The sequence below is a fragment of the Dermochelys coriacea genome, chromosome 14 (genome assembly GCF_009764565.3).
Source record: "Dermochelys coriacea isolate rDerCor1 chromosome 14, rDerCor1.pri.v4, whole genome shotgun sequence".
Taxonomy (NCBI): domain Eukaryota; kingdom Metazoa; phylum Chordata; order Testudines; family Dermochelyidae; genus Dermochelys; species Dermochelys coriacea.
The window spans coordinates 7,929,951-7,950,442 of NC_050081.1; the positions used below are offsets into that span (position 1 = coordinate 7,929,951).

Sequence of the window (20,492 nt, forward strand, 5' to 3'; positions counted from 1 at the left end):
GGAAGGGTGTGTGTGTACTGGGAGGTGGTATTTGGGGGGTGCTGAAGGGGTGGGTGTGTACTGGGAGCAGGTATTTGGGGGATGCTGGAGGGGGTATCTGTGGCCTTGCTCTCAAAATGGGGGGCAGTGTGGTGCTCTCTGTCATGGTGGCAGGGCAGCAAGTGCAGGCCTGGGATGCAGTGCCAATCCATCAGTCAGCACCTCCCTGTGGGCCTTTCCCTCTCCCCAGGGTGGGGAGCCAGGGCCTGGCCCTGTCACCCCTCCTAGCTGGGCTCTGAGGCCCGTGGCAGAGCAGGAGGCCTGGGTGAGAGACACATGGTGACTCCATTTACAGCCACGAACCCTCCAACCTCCTCCAGCCACCTTGGGAGCCACCGCCTCTTGGGGCTGGCCCCTTCTCCTCGCCCTCCACCCAGTGGCTCTGCTTCACTCTCTGCCACCTGCCAGGGGTGCCATTGCCGGACGCCACTCAACCAACATATAATTTTGGAGGGCAACACCCTCCCCCATCCTCTGCCCAAGCCTGGGGCAGACCCTAGGACTGTGTTGTGGCCCACCTTTAGGCCATGGCCCACAGTTTGAGAACCCCTGCAGTAGATTATTTCTTAATAGCTTTACTTCTGCCTTTCCCCCCCTCGTGTCACACTGTCATTGCATTGGCCCCATATCAACACCCTCATGAGATCAGACTAGTTTTGAAAAAGCTTGACAATGGATAGGCACCTGGTGTGCGGCATTCACAGCATATCATGCTGACCAGCATTGTCTCACTGCTTCTTTCTCTGTCTCCCCGATTCTCTTTTGTCTTATACTTAGACTGTAAACTCTTTGGGTCAATGACTGTTTGTTCTGTGTTTGTACAGTGCCTAACACAATGAGGTCCTGCTCTGTGACTGGGGCTTCTAGGTGTTGCCACAGTACATATAATAAATAACAATAACATCTGTCTGTTTACATTCCATATTAATGGATACCATCTGACCTGCATGTTTGTTGAGGATACTCTGTGTTTTATATCTCTGCCACGCTATCTGGAATGACACAACTGAATGCACCAACCTCAGGGCAGAGGGCAGACACCCCATGCTGATGGCATGTTCTATAATTAGCTTTCACAAACACAGTAACACATGTGAAGTCCTAGATCACTGTCACAATCTTCCCGTGGAGTCAGGGACAGTCCCCCGGCTCTCCAGTCTATCTTGCCACCCAGGCAAGCTGGACTTAGTGATAAATGGTCACTTACACCAAAAATCAGAAAATATTCAGGTTGCTTCCAGTCCCAAGGGACCAGTCACTTCCTCAGATCAATTTGTACCTTAGATCTCACACTAAAAACAACACCTGTAGCCAATCCTGTAATAAACTAACTAAAGGTTTGTTAACTAGGAAAAACAAATGAGTTATTTAGCATACCTATACAAGTGAGTTACAGTCAGTGATTCAAAAGGTGACAGAGTTATAGTAATCTGTCAATTCAAAGTGTCTTACAGGGCATACATGCTGCTTGGCATGGGGATCTCTTTGCTTATGTTTAGGAATCTTTGCCCCTCGGAGTCTAGACAGTATGGAAGAGCTTCAGTTTCTCCTTTCAGGAGTTTTCCCCCTTCAATCCAGAGTCCAAATTGATGGGATGAGTTTATGCGTAGGTCTCTCCTTCCTCCGGGAAAGGGGGGGGGGGTTAAGAATGCAATCAACAAAGTCTCTGTCCTTTGATGCTACACAACATGTCAATGGGCCATAGACGAGCACTTTGCCTTCATCAATGCTTCTTTTCGTGTTTGGTGAGTTACACAATCACAGAGGTTTACAGTGCAAACACTCTGTAACTTTGTACCATGGGTTATAGAGGTTATAAGTGAGATCAATACATGTAGTATCCTACAAGCATTTTATAAAGACTAAACACATTTTTATCAACTTAGCATTATCAAAATAGATAGTGGATGTTCACACACAGTAGGTAAGTAGGACTGGTTTCCAGCTATGCATTTGTAAGTGTTCATTGAGGCCTGGGGCCTTGACATAAGCTGGCACCTGGTCTACCAGTGTCACAATCTTGACATAGAAATATTGCACATATTTTAATAAATTGTTTGTTTTTTGATCTTGACCTGTTTTCGTTAGTCTATTATAAAACCTGATTCTGATTTCACTTCCACCAGAGTAAATCAAGAGTAATCCCGCTTCAGCCAATTGAATTACAATCATATAAAATCCATGCTCTAAATAGACCCCCGTGTGTCCCACTGCTGTCCAGAGTTGTCAGATTTGCAGCATCAAATGTCAAAGCATCTGTTATCAGCAACAAGCTGTCCTATGGGCATATGGTATTTCCAATGAAAAGAATAATTGCCATCAAATGGCCCTCTAGTTTTCAATTTCTTGCCCAGATCATCCCATTTTAGGGACCAGAATACGAGAAAAAATCAGACAGGAGTATTTGCACCTTGAGTACCAAGGGTAGTAAAGTAATGAGTTGCCCAGACTGGAACCCTGAACTTTGAGGATATGCATTTCTGTGTCCAAATATGGATCAGAACTTTGGGCCTTTCTCTATCAAACTCAGTGTTTCTTTATAGTCAAAGGGAGTTCAGACATTGACTTCAATGGGGCCAGGATTTCACCCAAGATGGCTAAATACTTGTTAACATTTGACCATTGCTTGTAAGCAACTCTACATGGAGGGCTTGATTCTCCGCTGGACTGTATTTGTGTCATCATTTGCCCCTGTGCAAACTGAGTGCCAGCAAGGTGTAAAATGCTACAAAATCAGAAGGGTGACATTTTACCTCTGTTTGGCACTGGTGTAAATAGTGACACATGGTGCAGTGCGAGGGAGATTCATGCCCCGTGTGGTGTTAGTCCAAAACTATTTACGTTGAAATCCAAAAAATCAGAATAAGGCCCCAAAGAGGTATTTCTAATTGATCGCATGGCTGCTAGAGACCTCTTATGCCAAATGGTTAATGATGTTATTGTCGAAATACTCCACATACATATTCATACATACATACATACATACAATACATACATATTCATATTGTATTTGAATAATCCTGTGCAGTATCCAGGCAACTATTCCAGTAGATTACTTTTTATTAGAAAATTAGACACTCTTATGTGAAAAAACAAAAACAAAAAAAACACGATCCTCAGTGGCAGGAGGTGCTGGGGGGAGGGGAAGCCCGCTGATCGGCGGAGCCCACCAGTGGGTGCTGAGCACCCACTTTTTTTTTCCTGTGGGTGCTCCAGCCCCGGACCATGTACAGAGGTGGTACCTATGTGCCCATTGACTTAATGGGAGCATAGTTAGGTGAAAGCTGAGCCCATTGGAATCCCCCTTTTAAGCCCATATTCATATTCATTTACTCATGCTAAGTAGTACATTACTCTGATGGATTCAGTGTTACTCCTCAGAGGGTAGGTTCTATTCAGCATGAGAAAGGGAATTATAATCTGGTCCTTAGGCCTGGTCTACACACAGATTCGTAGCAGTTTAACTAGTTTGATTGGGAGCATGATGTTTTTACGGAGCTAGTTATACCAAGACAACCCCTAGTGTGAACACAGCTACACCAGTATAAAGGGACCTGAAACAGAGTGGTCAGCACTCTGATCACTGGATCACCGTTTAAATCACCCCAGAGTAAACCTGAGGGCAAAGCCATGCTTAATCGATCAATTGGGGTTGGGCTGGAAAGACCTGCATGGCTAATTAACCCATTAGCCCAGGAAGTAGAAAGGCACAGTAAGGAAGTGCTTGGAGTTGCGGGGGGACAGGTAGAGAGTGGCAGGCTTTTCAGAGTCACAGCCAGGAGAGAGATCTCAGGAGGAAGATACCTTCTGTCTCCCCACCTCCTTGGCTGAGTTGAGCTAAGGAGCATTTACTGTTGTAAATACAGAGCTGCACAAGTCTGTAAGGGCAGTGCGGAGAGCACAGTAAATAAATTGCACAAGGTGTTTGACCAGAAGAAGATTTCTGAGCGGTTCGTGGCTAGAAAGCAGACCTGTCACAGGACCTTATACCAGTGTGTCTTATTTACCTTCCCATATGGGAATAAAGTCTACTGGTATAAGCACATTTACAGTGGTATAACTGCGTCCAGGCTACAGCCAGTATATCACTTTAACTGGGGCACTCTAGTTATAGGGGGATAACTTTTACGTGTAGACAACTACTGTTTTTCCCCTACTCCTTAATTTACTGGCAGTAAGAGCTCTGCAGATCCTGAAAGGAGTCGCCGCTGCATCTCCTTCAGAGGGAATGTAGACTCTACACTTTTTCAGAGTCCTGGCACGCAATCTTTCTTTCCTATTATTCCAGCAAGTGAAGCTCTTATTTCTGACTGATTAAGTCAATACTATCTCAGTATTCTCCGTATTCTCCAGGGGGATCTGGAATCATTCAACTCTTCTTCCAAATGTAATAGAGTTTTATTTGAGGGATACTGTTATGTTTTGGCTTTGTCTTGTGAAATGATGCAGGGATAAACTAAGAGAGCTAAGGCTGTAAATGGTTTATCCTTAAAGGTCTGGACTATAGCAGAGAAAAACAGGCTGAGGCTATTATTGCATCACCTTAATATTATATGAAAAAACAAATTTCAGGTCGAATCCTGCAAAAACTTGCATACATAAGTAACTTGATGCACATATATTGCCAGTTGGGAGCCCATACAGGTTCAGGTTTCTGCCTGCGTGGATCTGATTGCAGGGCTCTAGTATGTAAAACAGCTCCATATGACTGCGTGAACAATCAGTACTGACATAAAACTCTCATCCTTATATTATACATATGCCCCAAAGTAAAATACAATTAATACTCCTGCGGGAATTCTGTGCCAAAAAATTAAAAATTCTGCGCACAATATAAAATTCTGCAAAATTCTGCATATTTTATTTGTCAAAATAACACAATATAATCACTCTGGTTTCAATTATTTCAGTAATTTATTTAAATTACAATACAATGGATGGAGAATGGGAGTGGGGAGCATTGGAGGAAATCCTCAAACACCCTTGCTTAACAGTAATGTAACTAGGTTTGATGCTTTATTTCTAGTTTATTAGTCAACAAATATATGCAGCCCTATGCTCAGTGTTGCATCATGGGTAACTGAAGAGCAAGTGAGGGCTGGGGAATCAAACTCACAGTTTAAATTGGCTATTGACCATCTCCAGAAAGGTCAGTAGCAAACAGTACCTGGAGCACATTCTGATAGGAAATTTTTTCAGTCCGAAAATTTAGACCAGTTCTAATAACTAACGCACCATAAGCATTTATAAGGCCGTACTGTCCTTTACACCACTCTGGCAATGTAAAGGAGCCTTAACACTTTTACATCTGTTTTATACTCCTGGGAGAATTCACAAAGAGAATGGAAACAATTCACTAAGCAAGCAGGCTGCTACATTCTGCTCTGCCTGATGGGACAGAGCCTGTCCCATGCCCATCTCCTTAGAAACACCCTGAAGCCCTGCCCTTCCATGCTAAGGGTGCTGCAATAGCGAGCGAGAGGGACATAGTGTGTCTCTCTTTCTCACACACAGGACTACACTGCTCCCTCCTCCGCCCCTAGGGGGGTGATATATGTCTCTACTGGCTTCTCCCCGTGCCTGAACCAACCTGCCTGCACTGGTAGGGAGGGGTGTGTGAGTGCTCTTGTGGCTTCCCTTTGCTTCCCCGACAGAAGTCATTTTTCTGTGGGGAAGCAAAGAAATCTGCCAGGTACATGAATTCTGTGCATGCACAGTGATGCAGAATTCCCCCAGGTGCAAATTAGCCAGATCCTCAGCAGATGCAAATCAGCAGAGATCCATTGACCTCAGCCAGTCAACACTAGCTGAGCATCTTATGCCTAATGTATTTTAGATGATCTTTTGTAAAATTACTAAGAGATTGCTAATTGATCATTATCTCCTCAGGCTGCAAGCCTGGATTCTGAACCAAATCACCAGAAATCCATTAAATACTTTGAGGCATGCATGAATAATGCAGTAGAGAAATGGTGAACCAATATTGATTTGAAAGAAGAAGCCAAGGTGATCACCTGCCCTCACACAATAAGTTAATTAATTAATTGCGGCTGTTATTTTTATACTGGGAAATCTCCTCTCTAGTGCCTGATATTGAAAGCTACCAAACTGAATTTATCTTCAGTGTATTGACTCCATGACTATTTAATAAGGGCTCTTGCCTATGCCTGGCATTCTGCTGCCACAATTGCTGAAATAGAAACTTCTAAAGTCACAGTGTTTCGATGCTGAGAGTCCTTTCAAAGAATGAGCTCTCCATTTAGAAATATCAATATGAATCAAAGGCTTAATCCACTAGAGTCTTCATCCATAAACTGGTAACATTTGCTGTAGCTAGGCTGCAGGGACCTGCTGCACAATGACTGTAATTTATTCAGCTTGCTCAGAGATTGGAATTTAGCCTTAGAATCTCTGATACCAATACCACATCTTTTTAGTCATATCCCAAGCATTTGGCCCAGTTGACTGGATTCTATTCCTGGCTCGGCTATGCACCCTCTCTGTGACTTTGGGTGAGTCACTTAGCAACTCTGTGCCTCAGTGGTTTTCAGTGGAGTTACTCTGAATGTGTCCCCTTCTCTCTCTCTCTCTCACTCTCTGTCTCCCTTCTGCACCCTGCGCTTGCACTCTTACCAATCTTAGTGCAAGCATCTTCTCCTCTGCAGCCCCTGAAATAGCCACTCTCCCCCTGTTATCTGTGGTGGTTTTCCTTTGCATTTGTAACTGTGTATGTTTAACCCTGTTACGCATTTTGGGGGCAGGCGGTGCGTGAAAGATGCTTTACCAGGAAAATTGTGCTGTGTCTGGCTGCATCAAGTCAGAGGTTTGTTTCATCCCACCCTTTTCGTGCGTCTTAGAGTATATCTACACTACACCAGCACGGTGCTGCATCTGTGCTACTGTAGTGTAGATGCTTCCTACCTCCATGGAAGGGGTGTTTGTGTTGCTGTGTAGCTGATCCATCTCCCCCAGAGGCAGGAGCTAGGCTGCTGCAAGAATTCTTCTACCACTCTAGCAGCCTCTACACTGGGGGTTAGGTTGGCCTAACTGCATCACAAAGGGTGAAAACTTTTTCCCAGTCCTGAGTGAGGCAGCTCGATTGATCTAATGTTTAAGTGTAGATTTGGCCTTCTACAAAATATCTCGAACAGCTCCGAAACTGGCGGGGGGACACTCACCCAGAGTACAAAGGGAGAAGCTCTTGCTGCCCTAAACAAACTCCTGCCACCAACTGCTGCAGCGTGTTCCTGGGTGCTGCAGGGTTCTGCCCCAGAAGTGGCTGCATCTGTGATGCAAGAAGCGGTCCCTGTGTGAACAGCTGGGAAAGTCTTGCGGGCTGGAAGGAGCTAGCGTGCGCAGGCTGGATTGCCAAGGAGCCCACGGGAATCGGGCACCTACTGCCCTTGGGAATGGGTGGAAGGGGTAACGTGCCCCTCTGGGTCCCCTGCTCGGCGCTGTGGCTCTCGGGAGCAGAGGGAGGGGCCGGAGCAAGCCCCCAGCTCCACGCAGCCTCCCCCTCCATCAATGTCTCCTCGGCGCCTTTTCCGCAGCCCGTTGACCTGGGTGAGTTGTCTGAGGCTGGCCCCAGCCGAGGGAAGCCCTGCAGCGGGGGGAGACCAGTGGGGGGGGGTCAGGGACTCCCCCCCGCAAGTACATGCTGCTACCACCACGTGGTTCCTCTCCCCTCCCTGCCGCGCCCCGCTGGGTCCCTCCCGCCCCTGCAGCGGCGGCGGGGAGGGAGGATAAAAGCCGGCGCGGGAGCCGCAGCGAGCCGCCTCTGAGCGCCTCCCTCCGCCCCTTCTGCGGAGCCGGGGAGCGGGAAGGGGCCGGGAGCCTCGTTAAGTTCAGCGGAGCTCCGATCCCGGGGGTCGCCTGCTGCAGTCCGAAGGTAAGACCCAATTTTCGTTCTCTTAATAGCGGGTGCGTGTGTGCGGGGCACGGGGAAAGGGCCACGGTGCAAACGCCCATCCGCACGCAGGTTTCACTGTCTGAAGGCCGCGGGGTGTTTGAAACGCGCCCACCAGCCCCCGGCAGAAAATCCAAAGCGCGGGGGCCCCTCCGCCTCCTGGTCGGCGGAGATCAGCCCAGGGGGTCTTCAGGGAGAGCATCCTGGGCTACCCTGGGAAGAAAACGCTGCCCGCCTCCCCTGTGCTCATCTGCACAGGGGTCTTCGGAGGGAGCTGGCGGAATGAGGAGCGGCGGGACCTCGCCCTCTTGATCTCAGCAGGGCGGAGAATGGCACTTTGAGTCCATCCTGGAGGCCCAGTTATTCTGGGACTTGGTGTTTGAAATATTTCCCTTGGCTCGATGATCCCGGGCAGCGTCTCTTTGCTCTGGGGTGTGAGCAGAGTCCAGGCTGAAAGCGGATTCTGCTCCGCCTGCACAATGTGCTTCTCCTCCTCTTTCTGGGAAAGCGCAAACTCTTAACGGACTGGTGGGAAGCATGAGCACTGGGGGGGGGGGGGGAGAGCCTCACTAAAGCCACTTCCCTTTCTCTGCCCTTTGCCCAGTGCCCATAGAGCAGCTGAGCCAGGACAAGTGTGTGTGGTGGGGGCGTTGACAGCTGGGGGGGGGGGGGGAAATTGTGATGGGATGGAAAACTGGGGCATATGAAGGAGGTTGAGGCACAACCTGCAGCATCTACTACTCCAGTATGCAGAGACGTAATGGCCAGGCCACCTTTTTGCCTGCCCATGTGCCCATGTGATAGAAGACTTCATCTGAACCACAGCTAACTGTGAAAACCAAATCCACCCGAGAATGAATCGCTGTGTTATAACAGGTGGAACGCTTTTGTCCCCCTCTCTTCCAGCCCTGCCAGTTTGATGAGTGGGAAGGTGTTAGCATGTGACACAGCATCAGGGACAGAGCGATGCGGGAGGAAGGGTGTTGAGAAGCGGTTTAAATATAACACTGTGGGCAAGACAACAGCAGCAGCACCTTGCAACAACAGGCAGCTTCAGTGTGATGGTAACAAATGCAGCGTTATAGAACACGGGCGGCTGGAACATATCGAGAGTGTACAGGGTCCCTGCAGGAAAACACTCCTTTGAGATTAGCAAAAAGAAAAGGAGGACTTGTGGCACCTTGGAGACTAACAAATTTATTAGAGCATAAGCTTTCATGAGCTACAGCACGAAAGCTTATGCTCTAATAAATTTGTTAGTCTCTAAGGTGCCACAAGTACTCCTTTTCTTTTTGCGAATACAGACTAACACAGCTGCTACTCTGAAACCTTTGAGATTAGGTTTCTTCTGTGGCTTTGATAGACGTTAACTACTCAGGCCGATGAGACGCTAATTGCCATGTTGGCCACTGGTTGGCCAGCCATTGTCTAGTAACTACCAAATGCATTGCCATTTCTTCTCATTCTCAGACATGAGTTCATATTTAAAACATCCAGCTATAAAATACTGCATGAAATAGGGCCAGGCTGTAACAAAGAAGGTCAGATGACTGGGGGGTGTGGAGGGGCAATCACAATGGTATGTGATTTATGTTACTTAATTTGATGCATAGCGGGCTGGTTACCCACTCCTGCCCTGTGGGGCTTGAGAGCCAGGGCTGAGGGCAAGAAAAGCTAGACTGATTGGGGAAATGGCCGCAGCTGGGCCTATAAAGGGGCCGCTAGGCTGAAGCTTAGTCAGAGTCTCTCTCTGTGTTCAGAGAGAGAAGGGCCTGGCTGCAGGGACCTGAGGGAGTACCTAGATTAGAGCAGGGCTGAGGGGGAAAGGCCAGGGGAGAAGGGGAGCTCCGGCATGGAAACCCCCAGGCTGTGAGGCCTAGATTAGGGCCTATAAGGTACTGGGGTTGCAAGGGGCAGCCCACGGGTAGACAGAGGTAGCAGGTGCAAACCCCCTCGCCTGTGATGAGTGACTGATACTCTGTAGTCTGCCCCGGGGAGTGGGGCTAAACGATGACTGGCAGTAGCCAAGACTGAGGCTAGGTGAGTGTAGTGGGTGGGGGGTCCCCAGGGAGGGGAGACCCTCAGGGATTGTTGGGGTTTACTGCCAGGGGGCAGCACCCCAGTGGGAGGAGGCACCAGGTCCTGGGAGGGCTTGGGGCCGGTGGTAAGGCAGGACACCAGACGGCAGAGGGCGCTCCAGAGGCTGATGAGCTAATTCCCAAGGACAACCAGTGGGAGGCGCTGCCGGGTGAGTCCGGCTCTATTACAGATGTAAAAGCCAGAAAGCTTAAAGACATTCATCTAAGATAATTTCTTGGGCTGTCCAGGAGGTGTAGTGTTGGTCTGCATATCAAAGCTGATCTTAGGTGAGCCTAGGGCCTCCTATACCTGCCCATGAGAGTCAAACACTTACATGATCTAATTGTTTATTTCCTACTTTTTTTGGTGAAAAAATGATCTCGAATTAATTCATTTTGAGGAAATTCTCTGTGATGCTGAGAGAAAGGGGTGTGATGACTGGATAAAGGCTATTGAAGTCTTATCTCATTGGCTGATACTTTTCAGCAGGCCTAAAGTATAAAGACAGGAGGTGTAGCTTGTTCTAACTGGTCTATGCACAGTGTTTGTGTTGGTATAACTGTGTGTGTTTTTTTGTTTGTTTGTTTTTTAACTTATCCTCGTGTGGACTGTGTATAAAAATGCTTTACATTGGTATAGTTTATTCCTCGTATGAGAAGGGGAATAATCACTTGTATCCGCACTTTTGTACTGGTATAATTTGCACTAAGGGGTTGTACCACGTTGGCTATGCCATTATAGTTAAAGTGGTACAACGTGTGTGTGGACAAGGCCACGTTTGAGAAGTTCTGTGACAGCAGGGCTGTGTAGACTTTAATACATGCTAAACTGATTAAGTTAAAGGTTAGGCTCTCCCCCCACTTTTAATCTCAACCAGTTTAACATAAGTAACAAGCAGTGTGGGGTCTTATCTACACTGAATTGTCAAATGTGTCAGAATGCGTTAGCTAATGCATTCTAACAACATCCCTTTTAACCTAGCCTAGACAGGGCCAGAATACTGAAGTGCCTCCCAACCCTCAGAGTTCTCCTTTTTAATTCTTAACAAAATGAGATGCTGGGCTCTAATTAAAGAAGAGTTGATTTGTAATGAAATAAGAGAGAGCGGCCTCAGAATCTGTACATGTTGTTTTTATGTTTTGTTTTTTTTCCATCCAGCTGTAATTACTTCTTCTTGGTAACTTCTTTCTTCCCTTTAGTTTTAACGCTATCAAAAAGAAGTTCCAGCACCTGGATTGTGCAGTCTTTTATCACACTAAACACTTACAGTCTTCAGTGAGAATTTGGCTGAAGGATTGATCCCAAAAGAGATCGTTTGTGACTTAGACTGGTTAGGAGCTTTAACTCCTGTAGCTGTAGAATTCCATTGATCCTGCAGGATGAATACCATTGAATGACACTGAGTTTCTGTTTAAAAAGAAAAGTGTGCTCCTTCCTTCAGTACAAGTGAAGTGTTAAATCCCTGGGACAATACAACTCTTCCCTCACTTGTTCAACTTGTGTTGGTGGCTCAGTTATTGGAATGTTCCGGTTAATAAACTCCCCCACTAAATTTTAAATCTGTTAATGAGTTTTTTAACTCTCTGCTTTTGTGTTTTTCTCATCCTTTCTCTGTAAATAAGGACATTCATTTGCATTTTCATTTTCTATATCCCAGTCTCATTGGCTTCAACTTGTTAAGCTTGTAAAGTCATTACAAGAAAATAGGAGTTGGTCAGTGATTGGTCAACTCTGCTAACAAAACAATTTGCAATTTATACTGAGTTTCCTTGACTAACAACTTTTGCGCCAGTTTCTCAGCTTAGGTAAATTGTTGAGCTCCACTGAAGTCAATGGAGCTACAACAATCTACGCCAGGTGGGGATTTGGCCCCTTGTCTTTAGAATCTCAGTTCTATCACTTCAACAAAGTCAGCCTGTGCTTCCCAAGTCTATATGGGAAGGGTATGCATGTATTGGATTGTTTTCCTGAGACTTTGCACACTGGGGAGGGAAAAAAAAAGAACTTTCAGATTAATTTAATCACTGTAGAACCAGCAATGCTAACCATCAAAGCTTGTATCTTCCACCAACAGAAGTTGGTCCAAAAAAAGATACTGCCTCATCTGTCTTGTCTCAGAGCTAACACTGATTCACAGCAATAATGAAGTCTTGATATGAAAGAGTGAGGTGCAGTGGGATATAAAAATCTATGGTACTCAGGAAAGTGAGAGGGTTATAGACAACATGCACTGCAGCTGGAGAAGATAATGTGAATCCAAGTGACACCTGACCTGCTTGTTAAATGAAGTCTAAACAAAAATATTAGACCATGTGTTGCCATACGAACAAGTGAACTGAGACATGGAATCTGTCTTTTCTGTAAACAGGGATTATTTAAATCCTCTGGAAGTATTGTGAGCTATAAAAGCTGGTATTTTAGCCATCATGTCAGTTAGCCGGAGAGGGATTTTGCATACAGAGGACTGCTGACTAGTTCAACATTTTGAAAACTCTCAACCCCTTAAGGTTGACATTTTTAGCACCTTTTGCCATCACTTTTTTCAGACCCAGTGGAGACCCCCTTTTTCTAACCTAAATACAATTGAACCATTCTCCAGTGAGCAGCAACGGGGAACTTGTTTGCTTTGTATATAGCTCTTGTCTGGTTTGCCATGATGCTGCCCTCACTAATGCTAACCATTCATTCCCCCCAGCACCGTGCCTTCCTGAGAGATGATTAGCAGTTCTTTCCATCAAAAAGCACAGTGAGGAAACTAAGTACCCCCAGTTTTGGAAGGTGTGTTAAAAGCCAATTTTTTTTAAGTTGCTGTATGTCTTTGTAAGGGGTAACAGTGGGAGCGCATTATCTGACACTCCGAAGAAAGCCCTGCTGAAGGAATATTAACATATTAGCCCTCTTCTAATGAAATGCCTTTTGTTTCCATGTTTTCCTTTTGAATTCACAAAGAACATATTTTGGTTTAATTTTAACAACTAATGTGGTGGTGTATTTTGGGTGGGGCTGCTTCATGCTGTTGCATCGTGACTTATGTTGAACTCAAGTCCACCACAATCACTTTCTACATCAACTGTGCTCTAACTAGGTGAGGAGAATAATGGAATAGCTTCCAGGCCCATAACCTATGCAGCAGGCAAAGGGTACAGTCTGTAGTTGAGGAAGAGGATGAGAAAGTTGCTTTTTACTAATGACTGCTCTTACTTTCATCTTTGGGGCCGGAACTGTCTCTTTTTTGTTCTGTTTGTGCAGTGCCTAGCACAATGTGGTTCTGATACATGACGGGGACTCCTAGGAACAACAATAATAAGTAATAACAATAATCTGCTGCCAATTCCACCAAGGAGCTGATATGGTAGTGAAGGATCTGCTGGTCAGAAGGGACCCTTGTTGCATTCCCTTCCCTCCAGCCACACTCCTTACACAAATAGTGGGGCATGGGATAGAAGCCACTGCACTGGGGGCTGGTCTGCACTGGCAACTGACATCGACGTATCTACATCTTTCGGAGTGTGAAAAATCCACGCTCCTGAGAGACCTAGCTAAGCCAACCTTGAACCCTCAGTGTAGACTGCTGTGGCCTCTCGGGGAGGTGGATTAGCTACAATGATGGGAGAACCTGTCCCTTTGCTGGAGTGAGTGTCTATACTGAAGCGCTACAGTGACGCAGCTGTGCTGCTGCATCCTTTTCAATGTAGACACGTCCTGGGTTGGCACCACGGCTGGTCTTAGCCAGTTAGAGCTCCTTTAGGGCTGCTTTGCACCAGCAGTGTAAATGCCCTCTGGAAGAAATCCCACCCATCTTTCTCATGCACATCTCTCCACTGACTTGAGTGAGAATATTTTGCATGAGCAAGGCTTGGCTCTGGGAGCTTTCTGGGATTGTTTTAAACATGCAGAATAAGAATGAGCAGGTTCCCAAAGAGCCTTTCCCTTTATCTGCCAGTGCTTGATACACAGCTGTCCTGCTTGATGGCCAGGAGTCAGACAAGTTTTTATGTTTATTTCTCCAATTCCTTGTAGCTTTACTGTAACTGTTGAATATATTCATTGAACTGAATGAATCCCCATCTGGCACAGTCCATACCAGGAAACTTGCAGCTTCAGCTTCAACTTTGGAATGTAAGATAAGGAAGGGAAATAACTTATTGACCTATCATAGAATTTGCAATATATTAACAGACTACTATCTACGCATGTATATAGTACATTGTAATACTTTTTTTTGCCACAGAATTGACTGAAATAGAATAAATACTAAGAATCTTTTCATAACCCACACAAATAAGACATAGGTTTAGGGTGACCAGATGTCCCAATATTATCAGGGCCGTCCCAGTATTGGGGGCTCTGTCTTTATATAGGACCCTATTACTTCCCCCCCCACCCCGGTCCCTATTTGTCATGCTTGCTATCTGGTCATCCTGAGTACATGCAATGTTGATCCCTTGATTGCTTTGTCATAGCTTCCCCAGTAGAGTCTATCCACTAGGTGTCAAGGTCCTGCTGCAAAAATGCATGTCCAAAGCCACAAGGTTACATTCAAAAAGGAGGTTGAACTACAATGTGGCATTCACAAAAGCAAACGGGAATTCATTAGTTGACACAGCCATTAGTTAGAAACCCAGGTGCTAGGAAGTAATCACCAATGATGAAAGGAAGAACAATTTGTCTCAAAACAGAGCCAAAACCAGCTGTTACAATCTTAGTTTTCACCTGCTAGTTAGGAAAGAGCGGGAGATGACATCCATAGTAAAAGCCAACGGTGCAATATTAAACGTTCTTCTCCAATTGGCCTTCAGCTCAGTGTGAAAAGTATCTTCTTTAATGAGTTCTTTCCCCCAGTTACAGAGATGGCAAAAGTACTTGTGCCAAATTGTGTCCTTGTTGTATTGGGTTGGCCTGAAGTTTTACATAGTGGATTCACCAGAAACTAGTTATGCATTGATTTCCTGAGGGTTTAGAATTGTGACTCAGCTGATGGAATAATATGTTGAAGTAGAGGAGAGAAGTGTGACCTCAGGTCAGGATTTTCACGTCTTTGGCAAGCAGGGGGAAGGGAGGTGAGCATGCTGTGTATGCCACTTGGCTAGCAGTGAACCACGTTGCAATCCACCTGCATGGCATGGAAGTGCTTGTACAGAGGGTCATGATGTCTAGTAGCTGTAGCACTGGGATCTGGAAGGAGCATTCAGAACGAAAAGCACAAGATGGGAAAGTATCCTTCCATCAATGATTTGCACTTAGCAGGCCAGAGGAGGAGGTGGGAAATTCATCAGCACAAGTGGGATTTAACTGGCCAGAGGAAGGAAAACGGAGAGTAGGGGTAGGAGCAAGATTTCTCGGTGTGATGCCCAATGAAGTCATGTTCATACCAGGCGCTGCAGTAAAGGAGCAAGAAAACGTCAGGCTTGCCAAATGTTCTCGTCACTCTTTTTGCCGAAGTGTCTGCCAGGTGTATGAATGAGATCAGCCCTTGTGTGCCAACAGACCGGCAGAAGGATGGGAACAGATTTGTCTTCACTTCTCACTGGGCTGGAATGATTTGTTTGTGCTAGTTCAGCCCCACAGTTTCTGATCAGCTTGGGTCCCCTCCTCTCTCCACAGCCATTTGCCTGAAATTTAATGACCCTGAAAGGGCAGATTCTTCAGAAATATTGGCATTCAGGTTGTGCCCAAAATTGCTCTTTGTGCTTGAAAAACACCGAGCACAAGGTCTGGGTGGTGACTGGCACTCTTCATGCTAGAGTTGGCCATTGAGGGTTTGCTTTTTTTAAAAATGGGTTTATTTTTGTTATGCGAACTTAACGTTGGGGTTTCTTTGGTTTTTGTTTGCTTTGGGGTGGCACTTGTTGGGATTGACATGCTGTCAGGAGGCTGCAGAGGCTCTTCTGCTGCTCCTCATCTGGAGGGAGGGATACTGAGGCTTGGTGTTCTGGTTGGGTCCCTCTGCAGCCAATGCAGGGGGCTGGAAGGCCTTAACTCACAGCCTGCACCCTCATCAATAACCAGTGCTGGCTGTTCCCTGCAAACTCCTCTTGGATGCTGATGCTGCTCTCCAGGTGAAAGATTCAAGGTGGGTGGGGAGGGCACGGCTTGTTATCCTGTGCAGGTCCCTTTGGGTCTGGTGGGAAGTCTGGACAAAAGCCCTGTCCCTCTATTGCAGATGGTGCTGTGTATTTTGGGGGATGTGAAAATTTCCAAAGTCCACTCCGTTTTAATCATTAATTATTTGCATCAGGGTCGCAGGTAAAGACCTGCACCAAGATTGAGGCTCCGTTGTAGTAGGCACAGTATAGATGGTCCCTGCTCCAAAAAGCTTGCTGTATAAATAGGTAAAACAGAGAAAGAATGGGGGAGGAGCACAAAGAGGGGAAGTGGGTGTGGGAGGTTGTTTTTAGTGTATAAAATTGTAGATGTGTTGGGAATGGCAACAGATTCCTCTGCATTTCTGCAAGGATTTTCTTATTGTGTCTCCTGAGACATTAGCAATTCAGCCCAGGAGATTGTAATGAATCTTGCTGAAGTCATAGGAAGCACAGAGTTTGAATACATCAAAAGAGCCGTGGTACATTCGTCTATCTATGCTTCAAAATCGCACTCAGACAGGATAACCGATGATGGCAATTAGGATGCGTTCCAGGGAAAGTTAATTGGGGACATGAAGCAAAACGAGAGGGAGGAATCCTCACCAAATGAGTCTAGACCCCTGTCATAATCAGGATAATGTTAAGGCTGGGTTTTTAGGGCTGATATTCTATTGCAATCTGAGTGGCCCCATATCCAACTGCTTTAGAAAAGCCGTAAGTAAACAAAGGTTGTACTTGGCTAGTTGATTTTAGTGTAGATGGCTAATGCCCATGAGTTGCTAAGCTGCTTGTCTGAAGTGTGTATACCGAAGTCAGTCTCTGGTTTAATTAGGATACCGTTTCCATGCTCAGTGGGTTTATGGCAAAGCTGGTTTGTAAGTGGTGAAAGGGGGTGTAATTTGCTGTTGGGCTGACTACTAACAGCAGCATCTGCAGGGTACTGCTCCGTGGTAGCAATTGTCTTTAAGGCAGGCTGGCTAGGTCTCAGAGTCCCTCTCTGCACACGCACAAGCTCCACAATGCATTGTCTGCAGCACTCACTGCTCAGAGATGGAGATGGTGCTCTGGGGATTTCTTTTCAGGCTTATCTTGCTTGCTTTCTCTTGTCACATGGAAAGGGAGGCCCACTTTGCAAAATGTAATCCACATCAATGTTCCCAAGCAGGAGCTCCCCATAGTGTGGAGAGAACCCTATCTATTAATCATAAACTGCTCTGTTTTAAAACCCCTGCTACACAGGCGTCTTTACTTGTGTATGCTGCCTGGAATGTAAGAACTGGAGAGAGGAGTGAGGTGGAATTTCTAATTTGGCTCTTGGGGTTGTTCCCACCATCCCCACTTCTGCTTAATTTAATTCCAGCTGTCATGTCACTGTAGTTCTGTCTGTAACTCCCTAGCTGCATCAAGCACTCAAAGAAAAGGGCAGAAAGGGGAAATGTTGGTTGAGAGCCTAATCCTCTTCTTACCTACCAATGCATGTGCTACAAATCAGAATAATCCTGGAGCACGGAGAATCCTTCTCTCTGTGCCTTCTGTAATTAATATCCTTTAATAAGGAGTTATTCTTAGCCTATGTGGGTAAAACTTTGTAGCACAGAGAAATTTCATGGCTTAATGTCTAATTCATGGTTCATATAGGGCTAAGATGGTTGGCACTGTATGAGCATGTGTGATTTTTTTTTTCCACTTCTAGTTCAAACTAAAACATCTTTAAAACTATCTTTGTGTCTGGATACAGAAAAGATGTTCAGGTTTTTAATCTGTCACAATGCATTTTACTACCCTGCTGGAAAAGTTATGAAAGGAGGAGATTTCATCTTTCTCTTTAAATACAAGAAGTGTCTTAAATTTGTGAGACTGAGGATGGATCTCGATCTCCAGTGGCATGAATGATGATTTACACATCTTAAACCTCCAGATGACATTAGTAAAATAATAATGCCTGGCAAGCGTTTGTCTTAAATGCATCCTCTGAGATGGGTGCTATATAGACACAAATTGTGTGAAACACAATTCCTGCCCCAAAGTGCTTACAGTCTAAATAGACAAGTCAAAGGGTAGGAGGGGACAGGCACAGAAAGGTGAAGTGACTTAGCAAAGGTTACACAGCAAGTCAGTGGCAGACCTGGGGATAGAGCCCTGGTCTCCTGGTGCCTAGTCCAGTGTGCTTCCACTAGGGCAATCTGCTTCCATTTATGTTGATTTAGTCTCATGGGATTTTTATTGCCTTCACCTTTCTGGGATGTTGGTATCTCTCTTCTTGTATTAACAGTATTATTTCTCTAGGAAAACAACTCAAAATGATGGGAATTTTGCCATTGAATTCAAGCCGTGATATGTTACACACCCTTCAGAGTTTAAATCCTTCTCCCATGGAAGTCGGTTCCAAAACTCACATTGCCTTAAATGAAAACAGAAGATGGCCTTTAGTGTATGCTTGTGCTATTGATTCACATTTGCAGTCAGTCCTAGTCAATTCTTGCTTATCCTTTGCCATTTTTTTACTGTTAGTTTTTTCTGCCTTAAAATATAATTGTTAGTGTCCCCCTTTGCAGAAATCAAGACAATTTTAACTGTTTGTTATTCCTTTGATCTGGCAAAACAAGGTTTACAACTTTGTCAGACAGGATACTTGAAACTAACAGCTTGCCTCGTTGTCTTTCAGGCCTGTTCTTGGGTATTCTTATCTAGACCTACTCTGTGGTCGTCTTGTTTGCTTCCTTTCCCCCCCCCCCCCCCCCCCCCCCGCATTAAGTTAGGTCAACACAGTCCTACAGACAATTCTAATAACCCACCATAGTTATACATTAACTTTACCTCACTGATCAGGACACATCATAAAATTATTGCCCATCAGTAGCCACAGATTAATATATAGAAATTCCACATTATCACAAAGGCCATATAAGTACCATAGGCACCATAACTGACTTTATCTGGTGCATAAGGAAACAGGGGATCTCTCACTTAGCCAGGGCTCAAACCATTCTGTGCTCTGTAGATCAGCAACATCTTAAATTGCACCTGGAAGCAAATAAGAAGTCAGTACAGTTATGGTAATTTCATCCACTCTGAGGTTAAATCAGAACTGGCCTTGATGTGAAGGTGGCATGTCCAATTACCAGTCTTCTAAACCATCTGCTCCTCCCCACCTTTCACTGAACTACTGTACATTCATACTGTACAGTACTGTACTGCTTTCAGTGTCTCTGTATTAAAATTCTTTAAAGCCTCCTTGTTGAGGCAGACACAGGCAAGTGTGGGTTAACACAAAACGCTGAAGGCAAAATAGGATTGCTAGTTTGTTTGGATTACTAGACTGTGAGCATTTAGAGTATAAAGGGGAAAGAGCTGCCAGTATGATATATACCATGAACAGAGGTCAGTGGACACGTACCATAATCAGTAACAAAGAGCAATGAGAATTCTTCAGCCTAGAGTGAAATTCACAATTGATTCTTCTCCCTTCAGGTTTATCTGCAGACTTTTACGGTGATGAATATTCCTCCTTTGTAAATCTTGCATCCAGAGCTGAGAGTATTAGTGTCTGGATTTTTGAATGGTGCCGTTACTCAGGAATTTACAAAGTAGTACACAGGTAGATGAATATTGTATACAGGCTTTTGTATGCCTGGGCGCTGACTGCATTATGTGAAAGGGCTACCAAAAGAAAGGTGACATCTGTTCTTAATAATTAAGAGTTTATGTAACTAAACTTTGCATTAATAAGAAGTATTCAGAGGTCAGGGAGAACTTTAGATCCCGCTTTTCTTTTGAAGAAAAGATTTGAACAAATTGATTCTATCAAACCACTAGGTCAGAGTCTCACTGTAACATGGACGGACAGCCTCCACCTCCCTTTCAGTTTCTCTGTTTTTCTCAGCCCTTTGTTTTTCATTTTAATCATTTTGACACAGACAACTGAGACCATGAAGCCTCATATGGTCTGGGACCTCCTTACCCAAGAGGCTACTTTCCCCAACAGCTCTGTCCCAACAGCTGCACTTCTGCTGGCTGCTCCTGCAAATTTGAACTCTTGCGAGCCAGATGCAAAGGCATTTCTTGTGGAGGGTCCTAGGCTGTGAAACTTGCCACCTTGGCCAATCCCCTGGACCCTGAGTTTTGCTGACCTTCAAAGTGTGTGGTGGTTCTGCTTGCTGAGAGTCGGCAGGGTATGTTAAATATGAGCTTTCCAGGATTATGTTTTGATCTAGCAACTAATGTGTAAATGATGTCTTGAATATAGGCACATGACCTAAAATGGCATCTATGCAAGCTATTGTCCTGTCCCCCCCCATGTTATTTAGAAGTTACTAGGGCCATTGGAAACCAGTCATAGCCATTGTACGGTGCGCTGTGAATGAGGCTGGGCCTTGTAGTCA

The 20,492-nt window shown here is 45.4% G+C and overlaps 1 protein-coding gene across 5 annotated transcripts in view; it reads left to right on the plus strand.

Moving 5' to 3' along the window:
• Nucleotides 1–7,636: 7,636 nt before the first annotated feature.
• CACNG5 (calcium voltage-gated channel auxiliary subunit gamma 5) overlaps nt 7,637–20,492 on the plus strand; it is a 29,684-nt gene continuing 16,828 nt past the window's right edge. Inside the window, exons 1-2 of one of the 5 annotated variants that reach the window (XM_038372669.2) lie at nt 7,637–7,927; nt 12,720–12,802. The gene's annotated coding sequence lies outside the window, so the exon portion shown is untranslated. Of the gene's footprint in view, nt 7,928–8,891; nt 9,010–9,735; nt 10,194–12,719; nt 12,803–20,492 lie in introns of those variants that run through there. The other 4 variants (XM_038372670.2, XM_038372667.2, XM_038372672.2 and 1 more) reach the window with 4 other exon arrangements.